Raw genomic sequence first — 11,063 nt, forward strand, 5'->3', positions numbered from 1 at the left:
GGACAGAGGTCAGAACTGTGGAATGGTGTCAGTGCTTTTAATGATGAGCAGGATGAGTAAACATTTCCAGTGAGAAGGTATCTGAAATGTTTCAGTGTGGGTAGTCGTGTAAACACATGACATGTATTAATAACTTTGGAATTGTATACCACACATTCCATTCTGATCAGTCACAAGAATTATGTGAACACATCCAAATCATATCTGATTTTTTTCCACACTGGGATGAGAACATTTGCAAAAACTAAGACTTTTTATGTGTGGGGTCAGTAGCCTGTTTGGGTTACACTGATCATTTAGAAACTAGACTTATCTTAGTGCCTATAACGTGTCTTAACTGGCAGGGCTCAAAAATGTTGAATATCTTCCAGCCACTAACTGACAAATGGTCAAATTCAGCCCCTCAATAGTCAATTATTATATTGTATCTGAAATCTACTAGCCATTTTCATATTTTACCAACATTTGGCTGGTGGCTGGTGTTAATTTTGGTCCCTGTTCACTGGCCATCTTTAAGAAAGTATTACCCTTCATTTCACTTCATGCAATGTTTGTTGCAAATGCATTTAAGCCAACGTGCACCATAACAAATATTGGTCTCCACTAGGGGTAGTATGGCAAACCTTTTCAGCATTGTATCAATAATGTCGCAAAGGAAGTCAGGACAATCTTATTGTACTAAGATAACTGCAGACTCCCAATATACAAGTGAAAATAAATTGCAATGATTCGCAGAATCTGTTACACTGCCGTGGTCATACAACTTCATAATATTGTGTCATGGCATAAAAATGGTGACTTTCACTATTGTATTCACCTCTCCATCGTAAATCAAGGTTCTTCCAGAGGTGCGTTCAAATTTGCAAGTTTTTCACAAACTTTTGGCAACACTCACGAACAGTTTGCAGGGCTCAACACTAACATTTTTTTTCAGGAGCACTTGTGCGCCCAAGTTAAAAAATTTAGGAGCACAGACAAAAATTTGGGCACACAGTCAGTTCTGTACTTAACCTACACATAATCTAACATTATACTGCAGCTAACAGTTAAACATGCCAGTGCACCAATTGCGAATATTAAGAATGACTGACAACATTTAGGCTACAGGAAACAGTTCAGTCTGTTCTATTTTCCTACATTTTGTTAAATGTAAAATAATATAATACATTGCCATATTTGCATTTAGCTTGTATATCAAGTATACAGTGGATAGAAGAACTAATTTCTTCCATCTTTGCATCTTGGCTGGCTAGTCTAACTTTACGCTTTTTCTGCGCCGCTTGGATTTGATAGAAGTTGACTACTAGCGAAGTCACAACGCCAAACTGCTAACGCTGATGGGAGGTGTAGTTTTTATGCTGCATTAGCGACGGATTCTATGGTTTGCACCAGTAATGTTTCTCGATGTTGCGGTGTATTTTGTAGACAAACATTGACATGGTTAGAAGTCATCCGCACCAGTGCGCTAAATATTTTTTGAACTCGCGACGGCATCATTTTACCGCATAATGCGCGAAAGTGAAATGGGCGCACTGTAGAGCCCTGGTTTGAGGGGGTAGTTCTCTGCGAACATACTGGGAGTTGGACTGAAGGTTACCATAAAGATGGATGTTTAGCCCACACAAAACCATTAAAATGTATCTGTTCAGAGACAGCATGTTCGGCGTGAACGTTCGCCTCTATTCACAAAATGTTAACATACCTAAGGTAAAAATGTGTCATCCAGACAATTCTGTCACAAAGGGATACAAAGGGCAAAGTGTATTCTCCTCTGGCATGTTTGCTTTATTTGGGTGTGCTATTAGCATGTCCCTAGCAACATTAGCATGAGGTGAATTGGTGTGTAGGGTTTTTTCATCTAAAATTAAGCTTACAGATCTATTCAATAGTCTTGATATCTTAAGAATGGTCTTTATTTTACCATACCCCAATGCCTGCAATACTTTTTTTTTTTTTAATTGTCCATGCCAAGATGCATGGTTGTCATTCTAACTGAACCTGTAAATTGGCATAAACGAAATCTGCGTGAGTAAACCACACCCATGTAACATACTCACTGTGTGCTCTTTGAAGTTTGCTCTTTGAAAAATGCAAATAAGATGGGTGGATAGCAAACGTCTATATGGAGAAAGGCCACAGAGTGAGACTCCCATAGCCTGCTTCCACAAATGTGCCCTCAACATTGTCTGCAATATTCTCTTTGGACAGCTCCAAACAGCTTGAGGTAAAGGACTTGACTGCTGAACTTTCTTTCTCTGGTTGCCAGCTTTACCACTCTCAATCAATCCAACAATACAGGAGTATCTTCAACCAACATACGTTGCCAGCTTACCTATGAAGTCAATGTAGCTATAAAAATAATATGTCTAATGTACATGATTCATTTGATCACCAGCAAATCTACTGAAAATGCAATGAAGCAACATGCAAAAGATTTGCATTGCAAATTCTGTTTTCTAGAACTATATCTATAACTATATCTGAAACAATACTGACACAAAAGCTGTATGGAAGATGCAGTGCCGTTGGTAAGTACTAAGAGCATGTTCTGTGCCATTCCATGTCCATCATGCCTGGATCCTTGCCCAGGACACAGATCTAATCTTACTTGGATTAAAACTGAAGTTTTAAAACTGAAGTTGAAAAGAGGCATACTTATACGATTTCCTTGTTCTCATGACAACTTGTAACTTGCAATTCAGCCAAGTTTGAAAGTGTGGTCAGTTTAAGGTACAGTCTGCAAAGGTAGTTGATATTTGAGCTCAACAACCAATACAATGACACTCCTCTATTCTATGCTTCTGAGTCCATGTGTAGATTGACTGAAATAGTTTGTAGCCTGGTCCCAACCACTTTCTTTTCCCTTTCACAAAGCCACAATTGGAATTCGCCACAGCACTTTCAACTTCACATAACTTCACTCAGCATCTGTAGGTCAATTTACCAAATTTTAGTTATGTCATGTAGTAAGGCTATGGCTAGTCTTGTGTAACACCTCCTATGGTACCAAACAAACACCTTGGCACCACCTTAGGGAAACCTTTAACGTGATTTTTACACCAATCTATCACCTTGAGAAGGCAGAACTCAAAGCAGCAGCACAGAATCAAATCAGAGAAAAGCTAGGACGAAGGATGTTCCTAACGTTTCAAAAGCAAAGCTAGCCTCATGCATATTACCAAACTCAACAACCAACTTTAAAACAAGTTGTTCCCACGTACTTTTGTCACAAATTACTATAATTCTTCAAGGGCCAATAGGAGGCTGTGACTTTAGGAAGGGTTTAGGAAAAAATACCAACGCTGTTCACCACTAAAGACAGGGGTTCACCTTGCTCTGAATGTGGGGTCCAGTAGGGAACGGACACACTATTGGCTAATGCAAACTTTGGGGTGGGAACAGACAGGCCACTCACCTGGCTGTCGCCATGTATGCTGTCACCAGCGGGCCAGCGCTGTTTGCCGCTGCCGTACCCAGGCTGTTCTCCATGCTGCCGCTGAAAAAAGTAGTCCACCATTGCGTCGTCTTGGGAACGCCCCGCCCCCTGAGAAGGGGGAGGCGGCTGGGGGGCGGGGCCAGCGGCACTCAGCACCACGGGCATGCTGGGTAACGGACTGTCAGAAGGCGGCGGAGTTCTGCAGTGCAGGCTGAAGGAGTCCCAGACAACAGCTTTCCTCTTCAACACACACGCACCACTCATACCACCACCTACAGATACATAGATAGATAGATAAACATGAACACCAATAAAAGCTTTCCAGTTTCAAAGACAACCTCACCATTCCCAACACAGCACCCAATAAGCAGTCAGTGTTTCCCACAGAATTGAATTCTATTTGTGGTGGTAGGTTTGCAGAATTAACTCGAATGCAACAGTTTTTAACAAATTAGTGCAGCGCGGTTATGATTCTAACCAGATTTAAGCACAATTTAGTAAAATCATTGTGTGGTGGTCAATGTTGATATTGTGGTGGGTCGCCACAAATAAGTCAATGTATGGGAAACACTGGCAGGTAAAACACATTCACATGAACTCCAATCCTTATTCTAAACCATCTATCTGGAAGCAGTTCTCAAACCTAGCTTCATCACAGGTGTGTATCAAGGTGAGAGGCCAACCCTCAGGAAATTCAGTAGGGTCACTACAAATGGCTGATGATGCAAGATCCCACATACCTAAAGCACTGCCTAATCAACAGTAGTACCTCATCTTCTTACATAAGCCCTAGACAACACCAGTGCACCAATATGAACAAACATTAGTCTTTATAAGTGTGTGTATGTGTTGATAAATACAGTCTCTGGATTTTAAAAACACCCGAAAATGGGCCTGAATGATAGTTCTCAACTTAAGTAATGTTTTGTGGGCTACAACACACCACACCTCCCGGAAGTACCCCCGCGCTATAACGGCTTTGACAACTTCATCTACACAAAGTTCCCACCTGCTGTCAGCTGAAGAATCGCCTTTTGACATGAACAGCATGAAGGAGCGAGGGTAAAGCTGTCAACCCTGTGGCGCAAAACATGTCTTTAGTAGGCAAATGGCCCTTGACAGCTCAAGATGTAAAATCATTGTTGGTGCTGGTGTAAACAATCCTAATGCTAGCCAGCCAGTGCTGTATGAAAATTCCATCTGAATGAGTACAACATACACTACAGGGCTGGGCTGTCGTTGTTGTTGTTGCTGCTGTGTTCTTATGTCAGGGACTGAAACATTATCACAATCGCAGATCCGGACTAGAAACACACGGGCCTTTTCCGTGAAGCGCGAGGGTCCCCATTATGAGGAGAACGCGCACGTAGCAACAGCGACATTACTAGCCTGTAAATGTAGGCCGACAATAAAGCCATTTCCCCGAAATCCTTGGGGTTGTAGCACGAAGGTGCATAAGCGTGATATTCCACAGGTCTTCATGACGCTAGCACTAACAATAGGACCGAACGTGCGAGGAGTCTGAGCGGAAGATCCATAGAATACACAGAGAGAGGGAGGGGAGGGAGGAAAGGGGGCGGCAGTGCCCACAATCATTCAGACCTAAAAGAGTCGTTACAATAAAATCCAACGTACGGACACACACATGAGGATGTTTAAAGTCACTGGACATGCATAACCCTTTTGTTGGATGATACTTACAGGTGGAGGCTGCAGATGGTGATGGATTTGCGCGCCGGGTCTCTGAACTTCCCTGTCTTTCACTTCGACAACATGGCGGCGCAGACGAAGCGAGCTGCCGCGCGGCATCCTGGGTACTATGTGAGCAACCGGGTGGTTCAGTGCGCCAGGATGGGACTGACGCTCAAGTCCTTTGTTGTATAAAGCTTTGATACACGCAGACTCAGACATACCTCTTTCATATGGGTCTGTAACATTACACATATTTCCTTTAGTTTCAACCAAATATAGTAGTGCATTACAAATTATCTCTGGGTAAGAGAAACAGTTCACTTAGGCCTAATTAAAACAGGCCTCCCTATAATGAAATGATCAATGATCAGATTGTTGCTGCATCCACACACTTCTGGAAATCCATGTTTAGATAAATACACATTCAGGGCTGATTCCACCTGTAGCTTTCGGAGCATTTAGATCAGTGTAGCCTACACCCTGACAAATCCACCCACCCACATTATTATGAACAGAGAAGCTTTTAGGTGTGCTGTTTTTATTCTTATTGCTACCTAGGCAAGGTTGTTTCCAGACAAAAAGGGTCAAAGCACATTTAAATTACTTTCTAAGCTTTGGAAGGTTGAAAACATTTGATGCAAAGTAATTAAGGCTGAAATGCAGCGTTATGCAATGCATTTTGCACCCTTATAGATTATAGATTTACTGTAACTAGTGAAACCTGAAATGCTGACATGCACAAATGTCCACATAGGGTTATGTACCAACATAACCACTCATAAAGCGCATGTGTAGCATGGTCAGGTGGTTTAGCCTATTTCTTTTTTCTTCTGAAGACATTTTCAGGGATCTTGGAAACTGGTGTGCATGTAGAACAGGGCTGGCATGGACGAAACCTTTATGGTCCCTCAAAAACAGCTTGAGCTGCAAGTTTGAAATTTGATATGATTAGACTTTCCTTACATGTTAGGGAAGCATGCACTGTTGGGTTTTTCGAATCTAGATGGAAAACTTTTCTTTTTTGAGATCATGTTACATGGTGATACTCCACTATAAACAATAAATTAATAAATTGATTAATTGATTGCTTTTGTTACAGACTTGTCAAAGAGAGGCAGTGCGCACAAGTTTGTACACACACACACACACACACACACACACATAGGCACATGCAGACACACAGGTATGCACAGACACACCGTCACTCACAGGCACACTCAGTAAAAATCTAGAAATGTTGTGGTATGAGATATACTTGCAATGCAGACATAAAGTATGCAGGTTTGCATTTGCGTGTCACCAAAGCTGTTGTTACACCCATGTCAGAAATGCAGACACGAAAGACGCACTGTGGTTTGTGGATGTGGTGGCTGCCATTTGCCTGGGTGTGGAGGAATACTTTCACAAAGGATATTAAATCTAACGGACTTTGCAAATAATTGCAAGAGTAGAGGATGACACTGGACTTGCCGTTTTTGTTTGCATAGTGGCTTTTGCTACTGTTGTGTCAGATGGCATTCATGCCTGGTTTGCCCTCTAGTGTTCAAAGCGAGGAAGTACATTTATTTACGGATGGTCTCACCCAAATCAGTGCCTTTGGACTACATGAAATATTATCATTCAGAAAATGTTCTCATTTCATGGAATTAAAGCTGCAGTAGGCAAGATCTTTTTGATCATATTCACTGAAACCGACACTATGCTCCGACAGAACAACATAAATCAGCCGGTTTTAGAAAAAAAAACGCACTTCTACCTCCACCTAGAGCCTGTTATTTGTTTTGCAACATTCCACAGCTCCACAGGGGTATGTCCCCATCAAAGTACTAGGATTACAGCCTTGGTTGTTGCAAGTGCAATTTTCTTTGCTGCCATCTGTTGGAGGAGCAGCATTAGTGCCAGTGACACTAAAAACTGAATAAGCTAATTAGGAAGGCTGGCTCTGTGCTGGGGACAGCTGTGGAGCCCCTGCAGTTGTTGATGGAAAGAAGGATGCTGCACAAACTGTTAAATACCTCAAATCCCCTATACAATTCACTGGTCAAACAACCAAGTGTTTTCAGTTGGAGGCTACACTAATAATTACAAAGACAGGTCCATGAAGACTTGTTTGCCCACTTCAGTAGCACTTTCTCTCATCCCCTAATCAAAATCAGAATCATCTTTATTGGCCATCAAATTTAGAGATTGAACTTAAATTTAATGTATCATGTCTACATGTCTTCATTATCACATGTAAATTATTTTTGCTTTCAGGTGAGTCACTTGGCAAACTTCAACTAAAGTCACCACTGTGGGGAAGCATTAGAGATGGGGGCATTAGCATGGGCCCAGCTTTGGCACACATGGTAAGAATTTAAAGGCAGTAAAGAGCAAACACCTTAAGGCATGTAACACATTCAATTATTGATGCTATGACTTGGTTTTCCTTCCATCTTGGTCTCAATAAGATACAAGTTTGTCCAGTATGTTAGTGTTATGGCCCAAATCCCACTAGGTTAACTGTTCCCAATTTATTTCAAGATTCAAGATTCAAGATTGTCTTTATTACATCTCATTATACGGGTATAAGAGAGTACAATTCTTGTGTTTTTGTTGCTACTCAAAAAATAAATAATAAATAAATAGTATGTGTGTGTGTGTGTGTGTGTGCGTGTGCATATTTATCCCAATCTATTTCAAACAAAATGATCAAATATTGTTTCCACTTGACGTGTATTTTGTTTTAAAATGATGTATTACACTATCTCAAGCTAAAATATAGGCCTATGTCTTTAGTTCTTGACCTAAGATGAAAATATAAGAAACGCCAAAGTGCATGTACAACGCATTTAGATCTTAGAGATCACTGATGCTATGTTAATATGAATACCGGGAAAGTACCAGCCCAAGAAAAACAGTGTCAGCCTACTTATAGACATATAGCTAGCAAACTGAATTGTAGGTGGTTCTGATATCACACATAATAACACAGGAGAGATAAACTATTGTTGGTGGCCAGAGGGTCCAGATGAAGTGTACATTTATTTATTTATTTATTTTTTTTTTTTTTTTTAAAGTAATCCCTCTGCCCCTCTTTTCAGGAGATAACAGGCTAACTGTCCATCAATAAATGAAAATGAACCATTGGACTTGGTTATGCTTCAGAGGATGGTAGCTGAGAGTGATGCTCGTGCTAACTGGAGCACAGTAACAATGAAGTTAATTCATTCTACCCACTAATATCTGATAAAAAATGACTTTTAGATCAAACTTTTGAGTCACCATGACTTATCATTTGTGTTCTTTTTTTAGGATTTGATCAATACTTGCAATAAAGTCATGCAGTCAGCCAATCGTGATAAGCAGTGTTTTTTCCATCTGGTTCAGCAAATCGAAGAAATCATTAAAATTGCGGTCCTCCTGCAGGAAGATATGAAGTCTCACAACCAGGTTTCTTCAGAGATTAGTTAATACAGTTCTAAATTACTTGTGAGGATCACTTGAGATAATGTTTTTTAACAAAAAAGTTCACAGTATATATAGCCAGCCTGTTTCCCTGCCTGTCTTACAAATAATGTTCTCTCAAGTAAAAACATTTAAGTAAAGTGACTGTAGACCAGAGTATGTTAAGAAAGTCTGAAATGATGAAGCACATATGGCATTAATATTAGGCTACCTAGTGGCATTTACTGGAGGGAAAACTCCAATGTCATGTATATATCTGTTCCTTTTGTCTTGCTCATTCTGCAAATCAAATATGAAGTAAGGAGTCAAGTCTTGTTTGGTTATCTTTTATTATGCAGTAAGCAGTTTGTTCATGTAGGGATTAGAAAACTAAACTGGTATTTTAAGCTGTTTTATAGCTTAATAACAAATACAACAAAAATATTGTAATATAATTTAGCTTAAACTTAGTACCCACAGTACAAAGTAGGCTAGAGAATGTTGGGAAAGGAGGTTTGAAATGTGTGTAGACTAATGATTAGGCTTCTCTAATTACCCTATTAACATAGGCCTACAGATTCATGTCATGTGTACAGAGGCCTGATATTATTGGGGGCCAAGCAGCGAAGCTGCAGGGCAACCCTTAGTGATTCTATCTTTTCTTCCCTATTATTATTACGCTTCCGCCATTGAAGTCTATGGCAGCCTATAGAACCGACTGGTGAAAAGTTGTGAAATTTGGCACACTGATTGGGGACAGGCCAATAATTAATGGCACCAAGTTTCATGCCGGCACCTCCAGCGCTCTAGCGCCACCAACAGGCCAAATTTGGACGATGCTCACGGCCGCGTAACTTTTGACTCGTATGCCCAATTGCCAAAAAATGAGGTACCTTTGGAATCCTTGGACCAAGCCGAGTTCAACGCACCCTATGACGTCAATTTCCGCCATGATGGATTTTCTGCCATTTTGGATTTTGTCAAAACCTTTAAAAGTTTCACGCCTCACATAGTTTGTCCGATTTTCACGAAACTTAGCACATAACACCTTCAGACCAAGCCGCACAAAAGTTATCGATTTTCATCTTCGGAACTAAAACTGTTTGCCCGTAACAGCCAAACGAAATATGCGGCGAAGCCGCCAAACAGGAAGTGAGCTCATATCTCAGCAACCCATTCATCTATCATAACCAAACTTAGTCCATGGACTCAGGACCCAATCAGGGGGACGCTCAAGAAATCTGGTGACCTTTGACCTCTAGGGGCGCTGTAATTAAGAAACATGCCTTTTGGCCTGTAGCATCAGTTGTGCTTAGAATTAAAACGCACTAGTGGTGTCTGGTACTACTGTTGATGGTCCTTAGGCCGACCCAGGCCAACTTGTGATGTCATCGTAATTGATTCGGCCGCCATATTGGATTTAATCAAAAACACGAACAAGTTTTCACAGTTCACAAATTTCATCTGATTTTCACCAAAATTGGCACAGACCATCCTCAGACCATGCCTTATGACTGCCTAATTTTTCTGGAATTATTGACAGAAGCATTGGCCCGTAACGGGCAATCGAAATTTGCGGTGAAGCCGCCAAACAGGAAGTGAGCTCATATCTCAGCAACGCTTTCATGTATCAACACCAATCGTAGTACATGCACCTTTGAGCCCATCTGGAGGACACTCAAGAAATCTGGTGACCTTTGACCTCTAGGGGGCTCTGTAATTGACAAAAATGCATTTTGGCCAGTAGTTGCTAATGTGCATTATTCTGCAATGGAAGTCAATGGCAGCCCATAGAACCGTCTGGTAAAAAGTTGTACAATTTTGCACACTGATTGGGGACAGCCCAATAATTAATTTCACCCAAGTTTCATGCCGGCACCTCAAACGCAGTAGCGCCACCAACAGGCCAAAGTTGGACGTGTGTTCACAGACGTAACTTTTGACCCGTTGACCCGAATGTCAGAATGAGATCATTGGAATCCTTGGGCCAAACCGAGTTCAACACACCCAATGACATTAATTTTTGACCACTATGTTTAAATCACAGCAAGTGTGATCATATCTCAGTCAATCTTTTATTTTTGATGAGAAACTGATGACAGCAAGTTCCATCCAGTTCATTCTAATGCGTGCGTGCAAGAGTGGGGGCGGGTGGGATGGGCAGGGGCGGTTGTGGCGGTGGGCTGGCTGGGGGAGGGGGCGGCGACACTCAGCCCTGGTTCAGCTCCACAAAATCAGTTATGTTTTGATGTAAAACTTGACCTTGTAACTCAGCCAATCTTGAGTTGTTTGGCATGGAACTTGCTGTGACTGCTTAAGGCTATATGTCTGATGCAACGGGATTGACTTACATGGCAAATCTGGTCTGCTGAACTACCTGCTTGGCCCCCTCATTGCTGCTTGCAGCTATATTTATTTATGGGTTTTGTTTGGGGTGGGGGTGGGGGGGTTTGAGGAACATGGGGGCCCATCAGGACTGCCTATGTAGGGGCCCAGGATCTTGTGCTAC

Source organism: Alosa alosa, chromosome 20 (assembly GCF_017589495.1).
Source record: "Alosa alosa isolate M-15738 ecotype Scorff River chromosome 20, AALO_Geno_1.1, whole genome shotgun sequence".
Lineage (NCBI taxonomy): Eukaryota > Metazoa > Chordata > Actinopteri > Clupeiformes > Clupeidae > Alosa > Alosa alosa.